Source organism: Balaenoptera acutorostrata, chromosome 9 (genome assembly GCF_949987535.1).
Source record: "Balaenoptera acutorostrata chromosome 9, mBalAcu1.1, whole genome shotgun sequence".
Classification (NCBI taxonomy): Eukaryota; Metazoa; Chordata; class Mammalia; order Artiodactyla; family Balaenopteridae; genus Balaenoptera; species Balaenoptera acutorostrata.
In genome coordinates this window covers 32,643,773-32,659,337 of record NC_080072.1, presented here as the reverse complement: position 1 = coordinate 32,659,337, position 15,565 = coordinate 32,643,773, and the positions used below count along the sequence as shown (strand labels likewise).

Sequence of the window (15,565 nt, the reverse complement as noted above, 5' to 3'; positions counted from 1 at the left end):
AAAATGAAACTTTAGCTAAGGTTCAGGAGCCTCAAATTGAATGCAAAGAATCTGCCCAGTTAATTGGCCCCAAGAAAGAACAAGGTAATCCTATAGTTTCAAACTTTCTGAAGCCCAAAGGCCCTTCAGAGTTTGATTAGAAATTAAGCCAAACCCTAGAAAATATTCACTCAAAAGATATTTAAGCTGTATCTGCACTAGTATGAAGAAAAGCAAGTTCAGTTTAATCAAATAACTGTTTACTGAACAATGGCTTAATAAAAATCAATTGGTTATTTTCAGATTAGCTAGTTACTAGGAAAAAATCCAACTGAATAAATATTTTATGTCTGTACTTAGAGAAATGAACGTGACTTAGCAGGATTGGGTGTACCATACCCTGAGGGATTTTCCCAGACGTGTGTGAATATCATTACCACTTTCTACTTAAGCATAGTAATTATGGCCTATCCCAGGCAAGAAAATTACAAAGCACTTTTGCTACAACTCTGCTTTCACTGCCACAAGAGTCAAAGTTCATCTCCAATGACCCTCTTTTCTGAAGACCCTAGGTGTGGCCTCAGAATCCTTTTCATTACTGCCCTCCTGACAACCTTAACCAATTGATTAGAACTGACCCTAGAGATACACCTTATTTACCTTTCCTGCCATGAGCACATCTGGAAGTTGTAAAATGAAAACTATGCATAAATTTAATGCCTCACTTATTACTTAGCTCACTTAGTTGTGATCAGACACCTTTATGGAAGCACCTGAGTTGGAGTTAAAAAGTAATTTCTTGCCAAACAAACAAGTCTTGCCGAGATACATTTCCAGGTATATACCATGATACCATGTTCTGGGTAAGACCAATCCCATTTTGGACCTTGTTTCTCCAGAGGAACTCAACAATAACTGATAATCACCTGACAACTTCATCAGCCGAGCCAGCTGAGATGACACATTACGCAACGGTTACATAATTTTTGTTGTACTTACCTTCTATGGAGGCTTTCATCTGGAACTCTCCAATTGCTTTACACCCATTAATTAAACCTCACAATACATAGTGGAAGAAGAACTACTGCCTCTTTGCCTGAAATGGTGGAACCACTCACCAGTGGAGATTCCAGAACATGAAGTCACATTATTGTCTCTGATGGATCTGAAAACAGAACCAGAATGTAGCTTGGCACCATGCCTCAGATAAAACTGAAATATTGTTCTGGATCCAAAATGGTATCTTATTTTACAAATCCTATAACACCATTTTGGATCCAGAACAATGTTTCGGTTTTACTTGAGGCATGGTCCCAAGCTACATTCTGGTTTTGTTTTCAGATCCATCAGTGACAATAATGTGACTTCATTAATCGAAGCCTCGAAGAGCTAGAGAGTTGAGGGTATATGAAAGTGAGTCAGTATAATGATTGATCAATAGGACACATAAGAGAAGAAAGTGAGGGCACAAGGGTGGGAAAGGACAGTGAAAATGTGATGGGGAGAATGGATTGAAAATCTGCGTCAAAAGTTAATGGATTGAAAACATCTGGGCCAAGGGATTACTGGAATTGGAGTTTATAGGGAGTGAGCTACAAGGATGGAGGTGATAATTGGAGATTATGGAGGGTTTGGAGTCATTGATCAAAATTATGCCATGGGAGGACCAGGCATAAGGTAAAGTAGGAGAAAACAGCTCTGAAGATAAACATCAAAGAACTGAGAAGCCAAGATACTAGAAATATTATCTGTGTATGTTGTAATTTCAAAAATTTATTTTGGGAGTCATGTTGATAAGAGTTACCCTCAGCCAAGAGTTGAAAAACCTTTAGAGAATTTGAGGAAGTGTTCCAAAAGAGTGGTAAATGACTTCCACAAAGAGAGACAGTAGGAAGTATGGATTGATAATATGAGACTCAAATCTGTGACTCTTTAAGGAGAAGGGAGAGAAAAAGCCTTGAAGCAGCAATGAGGAACAAGAAATTCACCACCTCATCTTCGACACAAATAGCCATCACCTGAGATTGCCACATAGAAAGTGAGGTTTCAGGAGCGTCCCAGGTTTCAGTTCAGCAAGGAGGTGAGGGAACATTAAAGACTTTGCTATTGATGACTTTGAATAAGAGGGCCTAGTTGAAAGCATCTCAAATAGTTGGGAAGGAGTGGGAGAGGATCACAAAGGCAATTCCCATTTCCCTAGAACTAGAGGATCAAAATCTGAGTAAGGAATGATCTGGAAATTCTGGTCTTCCTGAAGTAACTGATATGTACGCAGTTAAGGGGCAGAATGAATTAGTCCTGAGGGACCCACTTGTGAGTGATGACATAGGGAAAGGTGTGTGTGTGGGATATGGGGATGGGGGCATCTTGCCAAGATGGAGAGTTCTGGGCTCCCTCTAGACTCCTGCTGATAGACGAGTTCTGAAGGGAAGCCTCTTATTGCTGGCACCTAAAACAATTTCCAACCCTGCAGTAGCTGACTGCTGGGAAATGATATTGCTCTCTTTAACAAGTACATGATATTCCATTGTGTGGAAGTACCGCACAACTGATTCATTCCTGCATGATGGAGTATTCTGTTATACAAGTTTGCATCTTTTAGAACCCTGATTTCATTACAGAGTCTAACCTCATTAGATGGCTATTGCCCAGTTTATCAACTATGTAATCTATTTTGATATGAACTTAATTAAATGAAGTTACAACTATGTTTAAATACAATAAAATGGCAAAACTGGAAGACTGATAATATTATAACTTATTTTGCCACCTTTAGGAAAAGATCCAAGTGATTTATTAACCCTTTCTAAAAAAAAAAAATCAAGGTGGGTAATTAGATAATCCTGTTATTTCTAATTTTTTTTCTTCTGAATCTAAAGTTAGAATAACTAAGTAATAACCTTGTAGCAACAGAGTTTATTTGCTGAGTGCTCTCAGCACTGAGCCATGACCTGGAGAGGGTCAGAGTGAGGAGAGAAGGAGATGCCTAGGCTAGGTCTGTACACTCTGAAGAAGAATCTAGATTGGTTCCTTGGCTCAAAAGCAGGGGCAGAAGAAAAATCAAACGTATTCATGACATTAAGTTCATGGGCAGAAAATAACAATTAAGTGGTTTTCTCATCCGTTTAGAGGACTATAAACAACGTAAACATTTTGTAGAGAACAATGAAAACACATTGGGTTTAACTAAGCTGACAGTTCTAGAAGCTCTTAGCTACAGAAAAGGGAAGACATTTTTGTGTTGTATCAGGAGAGAATCCTTATTTGTTTTTTAATGGCATTTGCAATCAAAACATTTATTGTAATCTACATTAAAATTCCAATATCCTTCTTTTACAGAAAAAGACTTTCGAAGAGTATGAATGCATTTTATACAAGGTTGAAGAACTTTTTAACGATGGGCTGATCAAAAGGGGGTGAAATGCCTTTTCCGTAATACATTTTTAATTGATGTAGTATTAAAGTATAAAAATCACGTGGCCAAGCATTTTTTCTTTTCTTTATAAACAATATATTAACTTAAGAAAGTTAGTTTTTATCATTTGTCAATAACAATTAAGTTCAAACATTGAAAAAGAGAATCCTTATCAAGATACACCTAGGGTTGTTGTAAATCCCCTCTTTGAATGAATACTTTAAAGTTTAAACCAGTACAGTACAATCATTTCTTGCACATGGAGCTGTTGTGAGGATTTCATGAGTAAATATGTGAAAAACATTTAGTAGGATGTCTGGCACATATGTGTCTGATGCATGATAGCTATTCGTTGGAAGGAAATACACAATTTTGGAATCTCTCTTCAAGAAAAGAATACAAAATTATGAATATAAAAAGAGATACGAAAGTAAATGGGACAATCAAAAATTTACAAACTTTAGAAAGCTTCAAATACTACATAAAATCAAAATCCAGAAAAATAACAGTATTTTAATAACTAGATGCCTGACACATCTCTGTAGTGCTTTTTGTCTTATACTTGTATCCATATTTTTTATCTCTGCATATGATGTTTAAAAAAATATTTCATAGAAAGAATAGAGAACTAATTCAGTCTTTCCTCTTCCTCCAGCACAGTTAACTGAAAATTTTTTTTTATTATTGGCAGTTTTGAAAATCTTATTTCTGCTTCATAATTTATTATTGATAAAGCCATGTGCATTTTTAATATTGTAGGAACTTTGGGGAAATCTCTAGTGTGTTTCATATATGACTTGAAGTTTGTGAAATAATTTCCATAAAGTAGTTTCTGGCTCCATATATTTCAGACCTTATTTCTCTTTTGTTATCAGAGCTGGATACCATAGAACATATGCATTTCATCATATATCCCCTGGCCTGGCACCTGAAAGAGTCAGCATGTGAACTGGAGGAGTTTCCTCAGAATCCACTGCTACATTAGGATAATTAGCAATAATTGAACAACACTTGGAAGTGCCTGCAAATCACATAAACATATCTCACTAAGCCCAAAATAAATGTATACCTGACTCAACATTCCACTAGTCAACTGTCAAAAACACTCGGCCACTCCAGCACCCAATATTTGGAAAAGTCAGAGATTCTGGCTATGTCTAGAGGAAGCTTTTAGACACATCGAAGTTGTAAATATAAGCAATTTAATTATCCTGGGACTAACTGAGTATTTGCTCCAATTGTGGACCAAGAAGCATCATGCTTACCTCTGCATGTCTGTCTTCACAAATTCAGATATAGTGGTCTAATAAAGGAAAAAAATAGTCTTTTCAGACCATTAAGTTATAAGCATGTGTCAATATTTTATTAGAGTTTTACTGCGAAAGAAAAGTTCTCTAAAAGACCAATGCAAAGATTTCGGTCTTGGTAGAGACATATAAGAAAAGAGAATGGTTAGTAATCATTTTTAGACGCCAAACAAAACAAAAATGGGGTCAGATCAAACGACTGCAGACTTTTTTTTTTTTTAACATTTTTATTGGAGTATAATTGCTTTACAATGGTGTGTTAGTTTCTGCTTTACAACAAAGTGAATCAGCTATACATATACATATATCCCCATATCCCCTCCCTCTTGCATCTCCCTCCCACCCTCCCTATCCCACCCCTCTAGGTGGTCAAAAAACACCGAGCTGATCTCCCTGTGTGATGCAGCTACTTCCCACTAGGTATCTATTTCACATTTGATACTGTACATATGTCAGTGTTCCTCTCTCACTTCATCCCAGCTTACCCTTCCCCCTCCCCATGTCCTCAAGTCCATTCTCTATATCTGTGTCTTTGTTCTTGTCCTTCCCCTAGATTCGTCAGAACCTTTTTTTTTTTTTTAGATTCCATATATATCTGTGAGCATATGGTATTTGTTTTTCTCTTTCTGACTTACTTCACTCTGCATGACAGAATCGAGGCCCATCCACCTCACTACAAATAACTCAATTTCGTTTCTTTTTATGGCTGAGTAGTATTCCATTGTATATATGTGCCACATCTTCTTTATCCATTTATCTGTCAATGGACACTTAGGTTGCTTCCATGTCCTCGCTATTGTAAATAGTGCTGCAACGAACATAGTGGTACATGACTCTTCTGAATTATGGTTTTCTCAGAGTATGTGCCCAGTAGTGGGATTGCTGGGTCGTATGGTAGTTTTATTTTTAGTTTTTTAAGGAGCCTCCATACTGTTCTCCATAGTGGCTGTATAAATTTACATTCCCACCAACAGTGCAAGAGGGTTCCCTTTTCTCCACACCCTCTCCAGCATTTACTGTTTGTAGATTTTTTGATAATGGCCATTCTGACCTGTGTGAGGTGATACCTCATTGTGGTTTTGATTTGCATTTCTTTAATGATTAGTGATGTTGAGCATCCTTTCATGTGTTTGTTGGCAATCTGTATATCTTCTTCGGAGAAATGTTTATTTAGGTCTTCTGCCCATTTTTGGACGGGTTGTTTGTTTTTTTGATATTGAGCTGCATGAACTGCTTGTAAATTTTGGAGATTAATCCTTTGTCAGTTGTTTTGTTTGCAAATAGTTTCTCCCATTCTGAGGGTTGTCTTTTCATCTTGTTTATAGTTTCCTTTGCTGTGCAAAAGCTTTTAAGTTTCATTAGGTCCCATTTGTTTATTTTTGTTTTTATTTCCATTTCTCTAGGAGTTGGGTCAAAAAGCATCTTGCTGTGATTTATGTCACAGAGTCTTCTGCCTATGTTTTCCTCTAAGAGTTTGATAGTGTCTGGCCTTACATTTACGTCTTTAATCCATTTTGAGTTTATTTTTGTGTATGGTGTTAGGGAATGTTCTAATTTCATTCTTTTACATGTAGCTGTCCAGTTTTTCCAGCACCACTTACTGAAGAGGCTGTCTTTCCTCCATTGTATATTCTTGCCTCCTTATCAAAGATAAGGTAACCATATGTGCATGGGTTTATCTCTGGGCTTTCTATCCTGTTCCATTGATCTATATTTCTGTTTTTGTGCCAGTACCATACTGTCTTGATAACTGTAGCTTTGTAGTATAGTCTGAAGTCAGGGAGCCTCATTCCTCCAGCGCAATTTTTCTTTCTCAAAATTGCTTTGGCTATTTGAGATCTTTTGTGTTGCCATACAGATTGTGAAATTTTTTGTTCTAGCTCTGTGAAAAATGCCATTGGTAGTTTGGGATTGCATTGAATCTGTAGATTGCTTTGGGGAGTATAGTCATTTTCACAATGTTGATTCTTCCAATCCAAGAACATGGTGTATCTCTCCATCTGTTTGTATCGCCTTTAATTTCTTTCATCAGTGTCTTACAGTTTTCTGCAAACAGGTCTTTTGTCTCCTTAGGTAGGTTTATTCCTAGGTATTTTATTCTTTTTGTTGCAATGGTAAATGGGAGGGGAGGGTTTCCTTAATTTCTCTTTCAGATTTTTCATCATTAGTGTATAGGAATGAAAGAGATTTCTGTACATTAATTTTGTATCCTGCCACTTTACCAAATTCATTGATTAGCTCTAGTAGTTTTCTGGTAGCATCTTTAGGATTTTCTATGTATAGTATCATGTCATCTGCAAACAGTGACAGTTTTACTTCTTCTTTTCCAATTTGCATTCCTTTTATTTCTTTTTCTTCTCTGATTGCTGTGGCTAAAACTTCCAAAACAATGTTGAATAATAGTTGTGAGAGTGGGCAACCTTGTCTTGTTCCTGATCTTAGAGGAAATGGTTTCAGTTTTTCAACATTGAGAACGATGTTGGCTGTGGGTTTCTTGTATATGGCCTTTATTATGTTGAGACAGGTTCCCTCTATGCCTACTTTCTGGAGGGTTTTTATCATAAATGGGTGTTGAATTTTGTCAAAAGCTTTTTCTGCATCTAATGAGATGATCATATGTTTTTTCTCCTTCAATTTGTTAATATGGTGTATCACATTGATTGATTTGCATATATTGAAGAATCCTTGCATTCCTGGAATAAACCCCACTTGATCATGGTGTATGATCCTTTTAATGTGCTGTTGGATTCTGTTTGCTAGTATTTTGTTGAGGATTTTTGCATCTATGTTCATCAGTGATATTGGCCTGTAGTTTTCTTCTTTTGTGACATCTTTGTCTGGTTTTGTTATCAGGGTGATGGTGGCCTCATAGAATGAGTTTGGGAGTGTTCCACCCTCTGCTATATTTTGGAAGAGTTTGAGAAGGATAGGTGTTAGCTCTTCTATGAATGTTTAATAGAATTCTCCTGTGAAGCCATCTGGTCCTGAGCTTTTGTTTGCTGGAAGATTTTTAATCACAGTTTCAATTTCAGTGCTTGTGATTGGTCTGTTTATGTTTTCTATATCTTCCTGGTTCAGTCTCAGAAGGTTGTGCTTTTCTAAGAATTTGTCCATCTCTTCCAGGTTGTCCATTTTATGGCATATAGTTGCTTGTAGTAATCTCTCATGATCCTTTGTATTTCTGCAGTGTCAGTTACTTCTCCTTTTTCATTTCTAATTCTGTTGATTTGAGTCTTCTCCCTTTTTTTCTTGATGAGTCTGGCTAATGGTTTATCAATTTGTTTATCTTCTCAAAGAACCAGATGTTAGTTTTATTGATCTTTGCAATGGTTTCCTTCATTTCTTTTTCATTTCTTTCTGATCTGATCTTTATGATTTCTTTCCTTCTGCTAACTTTGGGGTTTTTTGATTCTTCTTTCTCTAATTGCTTTAGGTGTGAGGTTAGGTTGTTTATTTGAGATTTTTCTTGTTTCTTGAGGTAGGATTGTATTGCTATAAAATTCCCTCTTAGAACTGCTTTTGCTGCACCCCGTAGGTTTTGGGTCGTTGTGTTTACATTGTCATTTTTTTCTAGGTATTTTTGTATTTTCTTTTTGACTTCTTCAGTGATCTCTTGGTTATTTAGTGGCGTATTGCTTAGCTTCCATGTGTTTGTATTTTTTACAGTTTTTTTCCTGTAATTGATATCTAGTCTTATAGCGTTTTGGTCGGGAAAGGTACTTGACGTGATTTCAATTTTCTTAAAGTTACCAAGGCTTGATTTGTGACCCAAGATATGCTCTATCCTGAAGAATGTTCCATGAGACTTGAGAAGACTGTGTATTCTTTCATTTTGGGGTGGAATGTCCTATAAATATCCATTAAGTCCATCTTGTCTAATATGTCATTTAAAGCTTGTGTTTCCTTATTTATTTTCATTTTGGATCATCTGTCCATTGGTGAAAGTGGGGTGGAAAAGTCCCCTACTATGATTGTGTTACTGTCGATTTCCCTTTTTATGGTTATTAGCATTTGCCTTATATATTGAGGTGCTCCTATGTTGGGTGCATAAATATTTACAATTGTTATATCTTCTTGGATTGATCCCTTGATCATTATTAGTGTCCTAATTTGTCTCTTGTAATAGTCTTTATTTTAAAGTCTATTTTGTGTGATATGAGAATTGCTACCGCAGCTTTCTTTTATTTCCATTTGAAAAGAATATCTTTTCCCATCTCCTCACTTTCAGTCTGTATGTGTCCCTACGTCTGAAGTGTGTCTCTTGTAGATAGCATATATATGGGTCTCGTTTTTGTATCTATTCAGCCAGTCTATGTCTTATGGTTGGAACATTTAATCCATTTACATTTAAGGTAATTATTGATATGTATGTTCCTATTACCATTTTCTTAATTGTTTTCCATTTGTTTTTGTAGGTCTTTCCCTTCTCTTGTGTATCCTGCCTAGAGAAGTTTCTTTAGCATTTGTTGTAAAACTGGTTTGGTGGTGCTGAATTCTCTTAACTTTTGCTTGTCTGTAAATGTTTTAGTTTCTCCATCAAATCTGAATGAGATACTTGCTGGGTAGAGTAGGTTGTAGGTTTTTCCCTTTCAGCACTTTAAATATGTCCTGCCACTCCCTTCTGGCTTGCAGAGTTTCTGCTGAAAGATCAGCTGTTAACCTTATGGAGATTCCCTTGTATGTTATTTGTTGCTTTTCCCTTGCTGCTTTTAATATTTTTTCTTTGTATTTAATTTTTGATAGTTTGATTAATATGTGTCTTGGCATGTTTCTCCTTGGATTTATCCTGTATGGGACTCTCTGCACTTCCTGGACTTGATTGACTATTTCCTTTCCCATGTTAGGGAGGTTTTCAACTATAATGTCTTCAAATATTTTCTCAGACCCTTTCTTTTTCTCTTTGTCTTCTGGGAGCCCTATAATTCGAATGTTGATGCGTTTAATGTTGTCCCAGAGGTCTCTGAGACTGTCCTCAATCTTTTCATTCTTTTTTCTTTATTCTGCTCTGCGATAGTTATTTCCACTATTTTATCTTCTAGGTCACTTATCCATTCTTCTGCCTCAGTTATTCTGCTATTGATTCCTTCTAGTGTATTTTAATTTCATTTATTATGTTGTTCATCATTGTTTGTTTGCTCTTTAGTTCTTCTAGGTCCTTGTTAAACGTTTCTTGTGTTTTCTCTATTCTATTTCCAAGATTTTGGATTATCTTTACTATCATTCCTCTGAATTCTTTTTCAGGTAGACTGCCTATTTCCTCTTCATTTGTTTTGTCTGGTGGGTTTTTACCTTGCTTCTTCACCTGCTGCATATTTCTCTGTCTTCTCATTTTATTTAACTTACTGTGTTTGGGGTCTCCTTTTTCACAGGCTGCAGGTTCGTAGTTCCCGTTGTTTTTTGTATCTGCCCCCAGTGGGTGAGGTTGGTTCAGTGGCTTGTTTAGGCTTCCTGGTAGAGGGGACTGGTGCCTCTGTTCTGGTGGGTGCGGCTGGATCTTGTCTTTCTGGTGGGCAGGGCTGCGTCTGGTGGTTTGTTTTGGGGCGTCTGTGAACTTAGTATGATTTTAGGCAGCCTCTCTGCTAATGGGTGGGGTTGTATTCCTGTCTTACTAGTTGTTTGGCATGGGGCATCCAGCACTGGAGCTTGCTGGCCATTGGGTGGAGCCGGGTCTTCACGTTGAGACAGAGATCTCTGGGAGAGCTCTTGCTGATTGATAGTATGTTGGGCCAGGAAGTCTCTGGTGGTCCAATGTCCTGAACTCGGCTCTCCCACCTCAGAGGCTCAGGGCTGACACCAGGCTGGAGTACTTAGACCCCATCAGCCATGCGGCTCAGAAGAAGAGGGAGAAAAAAAGAAGGAAAAAATAATAATAATAAATTTTAAAAATTATTAAAATAAAAACAAAAATAATAATAAAAGACAAAAGAAGAGAGCAACAAAGCCAATAAACAAATCCACCAATGATAACAAACCCTAAAAACTAAACTAAGATAAACATAAAAATCAGAAACAAATCGGTTGCAGACAGCAAACCCCACATCTACAGTTGCTCCCAAAGTCCACCACCTCAATTTTGGGATGATTCGTTGTCTCTTCACAGATGCAGTGTACATCAAGTTGATTGTGGGGATTTAATTGGCTGCTCCTGAGGCTGCATGGAGAAATTTCCCTTCCTCTTCTTTGTTCCCACAGCTCCTGAGGTTCAGCTTTGGTTTCGGCCCCTCTTTGCATGTAGGTTGCCCTCAGGCTTCTGTTCCCACCCAGACAGAATAGGGTTAAAGCAGCAGCTGATTAGGGGGCTCTTGCTCATTCAGGCTGGGGTGAGGGAGGGGTACAGTAGTTATAATTGGAATGCCAGGTGTGCCTGAGGTTGCAGAGGCCTATGTGACGTTGCAACAGCCTGAGGTGCACTGTGTGTTCTCCCAGGGAACTTGTCCCTGGTCACGGGACCCTGGCAGTTGCGGGCTGCATAGGCTCCTTGGGGGAGGGTTGCGGATAGTGCCCTTGCTTGCACACAGGATTCTTGGTGGCTGTAGCAGCCGCGTTAGCGTCTCATGCCTGTCTCTGGGTCCGATCTGATAGCCGCGGCTTGTGCCTGTCTCTGGAGCTCGTTTAGGAAGTGCTCTGCCTTCTGTGGGCACACTGGGGAGGAATCCCCTCTCCTCGTGCACCCCAAAACAATGGTCTCTTGCCTCTTAGGCAGTTCCAGACTTTTCCCTGGACTCCTTCCCAGCTGGCTGTGGCGCAGTAGCCCCCATCAGGCTGTGTTCACGCAGCCAACCCCAGTCCTCTCCCTGGGACCTGACCTCTGAAGCCCAAGACTCAGCTCCCAGCCCCCACTCCCCCCAGCAGGTGAGCAGACAAGCATCTCAGGTTGGTGAGTGCTGGTCAGCATCAATCCTCTGTGTGGGAATCTCTCCACTTTGCCCTCTGCACCCCTGTTCCTGCGCTCTCCTCCATGGCTCCAAAGCTTCCCCCCTGCCACCCACTGTCTCCGCCAGTGAAGGAGCTTCCTAGTGTGTGGAAACTTTTCCTCCTTCACAGCCCCCTCCCAGAGGTGCAGGTCCCATCCCTATTCTTTTGTGTCTGTTTTTCCTTTTTTGTTTTGCCCTACCCAGGTACATGGGGATTTTTTTGCCTTTTGGGAATTGTGAGGTCTTCTGGTAGTGTTCAGTAGGTGTTCTCTAGGAGTTGTTCCACATGTAGATGTATTTTTGATGTATTTGTGGGGAGGAAGGTGATCTCCATGTCTTACTCCTCTGCCATCTTGAAAGTCCCCCCAAAAGACTGTAGACTTCTGATTGATGGACTGCTCGGTGTTTGAGCAGCTAACCTCCCAGAAGTTCTCAGTCTCATTTAGGTTTATTAGAAATTTGCTTAAACCTTTTGTCTATAATGCTAATTTCTTCCCAGAAGGATGTTGCAGATTATGTAGCTCAAAAAGTTCTATCCCAAACCATGTTTAAAAATAATTTTTCCTTTGGCATAGAGAAAGGTCAGTATTTGGATCTGGGTGTGAATTTCAGCCAAGGGACTTCCTCAGGTAACTTAACCTCCAGGAATTTCTATTTGCTTCTCTACTGAAGGAGATTAATAATCTTTATTTCACCTGGGTTGTTGTGGAAATAATAGGAGTCAATTAAAAACATCTAGCACAAAGTCTGGGATCTTGAAAGTGCTCACTAAATACTAGTTCTCTTCTTCCTCTTTGGGACTATGATGCAACTCATTTTCATTTTTTTTGTATGCTCTCTCTGAGAATAGACAAACATCGTGCTCTCAAAAAATAATTTCGAATTGAATTATTTACTCTAGAGGCAGCTTTACCATCTTAAATACAAAAGAAGAAAAAGGACAATATAAGCTGTTTGCTGTGTCACCAGCAAAAGATGGAAAGTGTTATGACAATTATGACTGAATTTTTATAAAAGTGAAACAATCAAAATATAAATAATTGACAATAGCCCATATTTCCTGCAGAAAAATATACAGTATCTTTATACAATGTAAGCCAAGAACTTTGTCTACAAAGTTCCCTATGTATAACAACGAACAGAATGTTGAAAAAATGGGTTATTATAATTTATTATACTCTTAAAATGAATTAAGCATAGTTAGACCACTTACAAATTATACCTCAGTTAATTTGTACAACACTGCCATAAAGACAATTTTACTATTCTTGTTTTTAAGTTGTGAAAACAAAGGCTTATCATTGTTTAGTCATTTGTCCAAGGTCACACAATTAGAAAAGAATACAGGCAACTCTCAAACCCAGAACATTTGTACCCCAAGCCATGCTCTTTCTCCAGCACCACATTGCCATTCCTAGATGGTCTTTTGAGGGTCATTATAACTTGATCAAGAAGATAAATTGTATTTATTATAAAAGTGAAGTTAGTAATTTCTTATAGTATTGTCATCATTCATCTATGGTGCTAAGTACAGTTCTAAGTATCCAGTTCTAGGGGGATGCTTATAAAGTGAGCAAATATTTAAGAGTTTTTAAGGCTCTGTACTGGCCAATCAGAATGGATATAGACTTTAGTTCTGGAGCACTTTCCTGGAGGCCAGCGCTGTTCCAAGGGTTAATTCTACATATACTTCATCCTGCTGAAGGTTTCCTAGGGAAGAAGGGCCAGCCTGTGAGGAATATGACACCTTTAGAGGGTTCAGTTATGAATCAGTTTTTTCTTTTTTCTGTCGTAAATGAACAACTTATATGGCTATATCTCTGAGTATCAGAGATATATCAATCCTAAGTATACTTCTTAAGAAAAATACTTTGGATGAGATTACCTAAATTGCAATAGTGACTATTTACGAATGGTGGAATTGTAGGTGACTTCTGTTCTTTACAGTTTAATTCACTCATTCAGCGTACATTTATTGAAAGCCTAGTAAATGGCAGGGCCTCCTAGACTCCTGTATTTCAGAAGTGAATAATACAGGAGTTGTTCCAGTTATTTTTGTTGGTGTTACATTTATAATCAGAAAATGTTCAACAGAGTTAAGTAAAGAAAGTATATCAAATAGTTGAATGGTAAGATGAGGAAAAGTCCTGAGAAAAATCAATACAGAACTTTAAAAAGATTACATTGTATTTATAAAAAATACATGGCGAAAAGCTGACAGCTTATTTGTGTAGACACCTAATTGTTTAGCAATTCAGTTGAGAGTATCCATTTTAATGTGAACAAATGCTACTGAATGTGTATTTAATGTACAAATGCCAATACCATACTGACAGGAAGAGTTAGCTTAGAGAGACACATTACATCAAATTTAAGAGTCTGCTCTGGTCAAGACTGTAGTGAGAGTTCTCCTATTTTAATATAGCACGGTGCTATTTATGTGTAGCTTCTTATTTCTAAATGAAATTGCTTAGGGGAAAAATTATGAAGTCTGATTTTAGAAACTGGTGAAGATTTTCAGTGATTATAGTTCAAATGCTGGCCTTCTCATGTTCTTAGAACTCAGATGCTTGTTATTTTATTTCTTTTTTTTTTTTTTTTGCTTGCACAACTATTTAATTACAAGGATAAATTTTTTTTTCTTTTTTTCCACACACACACACACTGTACCCCATTTTCACAAGAGATAAACAGACTGACACCAAGCACTGCACATGGACGACCACAACAAAAGCAACAACGTTATTTTATTCCTTACTTAGTGTTTTTAGAGAGAGAGAAGAAGGAGAGGGAAATTGGAAGTAAAGTTAGAGAAAGATTCCATGTCCTTAGACAAAGAGGAAATTTAAAAGTAGGTCTTGACTAGCCAGTTCTATAACTAACCAGTTGAGGCTGTGTCAAGTACAGTTCAGCTCAAATATTCAAAATCTGCTGTTTCACACATATGTATAGGCTCTTTATATTGATTCGTCTACTAATCAATAGTCTACTAGATACTCATGCAGAAAACTCTACTAATTGTATGGCTGTAAGGCATTAACCAGAAAATCAGTAACTTACCCTAGGCAGGGAAATTTAAAATGTCCCACACTTATGGCCCTTCTATTAATTGTAGAACCTGTTTAGTGAGGTTTCTATTTCTAACTCATGTACAGTGATGTTGCAATACCATGTGGGGAAAGCGCATTATGCTTGCAGATGTTGCTGAAAACAAATCTAGGGAATGGAAGATTCTTTAGTAGTTCTTGGGTGTTGTACAAATTGGCTATGGCAGAGAGGTTGCTCTGATATACTCTCGTTTCAGCTGGGTCTCCTTTTGAGAAAGCTTTAAATTTTTATCTCTTCTGATGAAAACAATACTTGGAATTCTTTTTTGGGCTCCATATTCAGACATACTTAACTTCATTTGTGTTTGGAATTGACCTCTTGCCCCTGTTGCCCCTCTCATTAGCCACTCCCCCACCTTGAAGTACAGTGAAGTAGTTTTTAAAACTTTTTAAACAATAATTATTTTTCCAAATAAAATTGAACATGATTGCTCAATATATATATTTAAAAAAGAAGGGCCTTCTCTGGTGAGGGACTCTCTTTCTTCCAATGTCTTTAGTGAAATTCCATAGAGCATAATTTGAAAACCTCTAGAATAATGCAAAGAACACTCCCCCAGGAGTTAGTCACAATCACTGAATTCTATTCAGTAATTCAGTTCAATTTAACAAACTTTTATTGAGCATTTTCAGTGTGCCAAGTACTAAAAATGCTAAGGAAAAAAGGGCCTCAAGAAACTTACCTTCAAGTGTGGGGAAAAGCAGGTACAGAAAAAAGTGTAATAAACTGTTGTAGATGCTTTGGCAGATTTCTGGACAAGGTCAGTGATGTATGTCAGTGACTCTGGGCCTTGTTGTCTGTGAATTTAATAACTTGGAACAAACTACATACAGAATCTTACC

General features: G+C 37.7%; 1 protein-coding gene across 1 annotated transcript in view; it reads left to right on the top strand.

The window, feature by feature from the left end:
• ANO3 (anoctamin 3) overlaps nt 1-15,565 on the top strand; it is a 158,559-nt gene that overhangs the window by 106,642 nt on the left and 36,352 nt on the right. The gene's annotated exons all lie outside the window — the stretch shown is intronic.